The sequence below is a fragment of the Planococcus citri genome, chromosome 1, assembly GCF_950023065.1.
Source record: "Planococcus citri chromosome 1, ihPlaCitr1.1, whole genome shotgun sequence".
NCBI lineage: Eukaryota > Metazoa > Arthropoda > Insecta > Hemiptera > Pseudococcidae > Planococcus > Planococcus citri.
In genome coordinates this window covers 73,467,762-73,472,037 of record NC_088677.1, presented here as the reverse complement: position 1 = coordinate 73,472,037, position 4,276 = coordinate 73,467,762, and positions in this window count along the sequence as shown.

Below are 4,276 nucleotides of genomic sequence, written 5' to 3'. Positions count from 1 at the left end.
AGGGGGTGGCCAAATCATCCTCAGAATCGTCATCATCTTCACTCTCACAGGATGGATCGTCTTCTGATTCTCTATTATTCCCCAAATTGACAATAACTTCATCAATTTTGTCATCAATTATAGGATCATTTTTATAGTATTCATCTTCTAGGCCAATTACAGGTTTCATGAACCCTTTAGTATCATCAGCTGTAACTGAGGCAATAGATTGACGAGATACTTCTTGAAGTTTTTAAAGACATAAATCACCAGTTACATTTGCTTCTCTAGCTTTTGTTTTGATTTTACACCATGCCATCTCAATAATATTTAATTCATACATATAGGGGGGTAGTCTTAAAACTTGGTGACCAGCTGCTCTTATTGTTTCATCAGCAATGTATTTTTTCTCTTTCTAGGCTTATGCAATTCGATTAAATTGGATAATTCAAATTTTAACATTTTATCAGAAAATGGAATTTGGTGTCTTGTAAGCCATTCCTTTTGAACTGCCTTTGTACAATATTTCATTGGAATCTTGTCAATAATTGCTTTAGTGTGATAGGCAGCATTATCCATAACAATAACAGAGTTCGGGGGTAAGCTAGGAATAAGCTGGGTAGTGATCCATTTGAAAAAATCAAAACATTCAAAACAAGGTAATAATTACAAGCTTTCTCTCAATTTTTACAATATGGTTAGATACTATTTCAGTACCAATGTTGATTCAGCAAAGTTCACCTCAAATTCCACCCCTCATCCCCCCCACCTATTGTTTTGAAAAATTTTTATAAAAATACAAATTCACTGTAAAATTTCAAAATTTCAAAATTCTGTTTTCTCTGAAAAGGCTCTATTGAGTAAAATAAACTCTCATAACGATTTAAGCCCCTTCCATTGAAAACCAAGCTGACCCTGCCCCTCCCGAAAATAGCTGGAATTTAACGTAAAATTCAAATTTCAGCTATTCTAGGGGACCGACTTGGTTTTCTAGGGATGGGGTTAATATTCTCATGAGAGTTCATTTTACTCCAAAGAGACTTATTAAATGTGTTGGAACTTGAAATTTTTGAATTTTAAAAATTTTGCTTTGAAGTTGAATTTTTTCAAATTTTTGAAAATTGAGAGGTCTGCCGCCGCGCCGCGCAAGTTTTTCAAAAACGGAAAAAATAAGGAATTATTTTTTCACTAGAGGTCACCACTTTCTGAGCTGGGAGCAGGAGAACTGTGATTTTTTTGTCATGTATTTAAGGACCACGTTATGATCACCCAATAAGCAAAAGGGAAATGCAAAAACTCTCTTGCAATCAGCGTTCCCGCCGATCTCATACTTGGTGTTTAATACGTAGAGTTCGTCGTTCGACATAAACGCGGTTCTGAAAACAATCAGAACGGGTCACATTAGATAGAAATCATAGCGGCGCATGCTCTGCTTAGCTTGAATAATTCTTCTGTACCTATAGGTAATACCTATACCTGAAATTTACATGTAAATTTTCTAACCTCAGCAATACTCGTAGATGGCTGGACGGATTTGAAGCACTTCAGCAAAAGGGAAAAGCGTACCTCACCTTATCGTAAAATAAATTATTATGGACCCTGAAAACCTGTTTGAACACGATTTTTTGATCGTGAAACGGTGAAATAAAAAATAACATGATCTCATACACAATACCTGGATAAGTACTTAGGTACTTAGGTTATATTCTGCTTCGACAAAAATTTGTTTAAAACCCTGTTTTTTGAGTTTATTTTGGGCACAAAACATCAAAACATTCAAAACAAGGTAAAATTACAAGCTTTCTCTCAATTTTTACAATATGGTTAGATACTATTTCAGTACCAATGTTGATTCAGCAAAGTTCTCCTCAAATTCCACCCCTCACCCCCCCCCCCCACCTATTGTTTTGAAAAAATAGTCCACCATCGTATCAATGGTGCATTGATGCACCCATGTACCTACTGAATTTCAGTTTGTTCTGATGGTTTGTGCCCAAAACGATCCCGAAAAACGCATCAACTGATTTTTACCACATCAAGGTATATATGTACTTACTTATCTCGGTGGAGCGTATATGAGCTCTACTATGCTTTATTTCTCGACATGAAAGTCGTGTTGAGATTGTAAAAAAAAAATATTTTCTGTTATACTCAACCTGTTTAACGAGTTTTTATCCACATGGAAATTTCGAGTACTGACGACAAATCTGCTAGAGGCTCCAGTAATTTCCAAAAGGTCGCACTGGAAGCTCCAAAATGACTGGAAATCCATCTGCAGTCGACTTCATGCTGTATACATAGTACATTCACTTCTGCTCACAAATGTTTTCCTTTAAAACCCCTTGGGATAACAATGACCACGATTTGTTCTCTTCTACAAATTTTTTCTGCCACCTTCTATTTATTTTATTAAACATCCGCATCTACAATAGTTATGGTTAGTAAAACTAAAACATGATAAAATGCAATGTATGGTACATACAACTGCAAAATTCTGTATACAATCAAAGATTGGAACTGAAATTAATTACTTACATACGTATATATTTTATAAATCATTCTTAAGCATGTTGTTAACGTTCGGTTTAATTGGTGGAATTCCTACAAAAATAGATACAAGTACCTATATATTACAGTTTCTACTATTTATGTATTGGAAATATTGGCGTAGATTTCTACCTCGTTTAATAGTTTGCTCTCATTCGAATCGGCTCCGCCGGATTTGCCTTTTTCCAATGTTTCGATTATACTGGTTTTTTTATTGACAAATGTAAAATAAAGCTGTATGGCATTTTTCGAGGTTTCGTTTTCTGAAATCATGCAACAAATTTAGTCCTAAGGTACTACATAGTTGTAGTTTCTACGTACATACAGTAGGTACCTACTAGAGCTGAAAACGGTACTTGCTGACAGCGGGTAACTATCGTATCCGTATCGTAAATTCTCGCTACTCGGTAGTAGCGGGTAGCGAATTGAAAAAATGTCGCACCGGTTCAGGATATAACTAGTAGCGCATTGAATGCGTAGCTGGTGTACCGGCATGACATCATCATTGTCATCAATCATGTCAAACGTCAATCACACATACGAACGACAGGTGTCGAAGCGTAACTCCTCCCACTTACGCATTATCAAATTTTGGGGTGCGTGCGCAGACCAAGTACGAAAACTTTCGGGTTGTACTCGCTATACGCTACTATCTATATCCGAATCAACCCGATACAACCACTAGCGGGTTTAGCCGGTATTTTAACCAGATACTGGTAAGCGGGTAGCGTAACCGTTTTCACCTCTAGTACCTACCCTAGAAAAATTATTATTTCTTACCCAGTATGATAATAACACCCCTCTCATTTGCGATAATCATTGGTATTACGTCACAATGAGGCATAATGGTTCTTGCTGAGCGCTGATTGGCTGGTTGGTTTGTGGCGCAAAATTACGTCTAATTAATCAAATATCTCAGTAATTACTGAGAATAATTAAAAAGTAATTAGATATTTGAAATCTACGCATCTGAAAACATACATGAGAAGTTCAAAAATGAATAAAGTGGAAATTCTCGCGAAATGAATCGTTTATCAGTGTCGCGAATTGTGCTCTCTGTTTACAATGATAAAAACCAGAATTCCTAACACTGATAAACGATTTATTTCGCGAGAATTTCCACTTTATTCATTTTTGAACTTCTCATGTATGTTTTCAGATGGGTAGATTTCAAATATCTAATTACTTTTTAATTATTCTCAGTAATTACTGAGATATTTGATTAATTAGACGTAATTTTGCGCCAACTTGACTGATAATTTAATAACAAACCAACCAGCCAATCAGCGCACAGCAAGAACCATTCTGCCTCATTGTGACGTAATACCAATAATGTCTATAGCGCGAGGAATTAACGTTTCTTTTTTGAAATTTGACAAGTCATCGGCGTTCCATTCGAATGAAATTAAAAGCATAAGCGCGTTATCGAGGTTTTCTATTTCTTCGTTTCGTTCCGACGGTGACAACCTTCTGAATTTGTCTATGAAATGTCTGAAAATTCAAAAGCAGATTAGATAGGTACATGTATACTGATCTAATAATAAGCAAAAAAAAAAAAAAAAAAAACTACTTAGGGTCAGGGGTGGTTAGTTGTCAATAATTGTTAGTTGTCAAATTGCATTTTTAAAAGGATACATGAACGCTATCTCCACGAAACCTTCATAATAACTTCATGCTATACCTACTAATGTTCCAACATGCAAAATTGGCAACATAGCTTTTTATTTGGGGATACAGTTTTGAAAAAAGT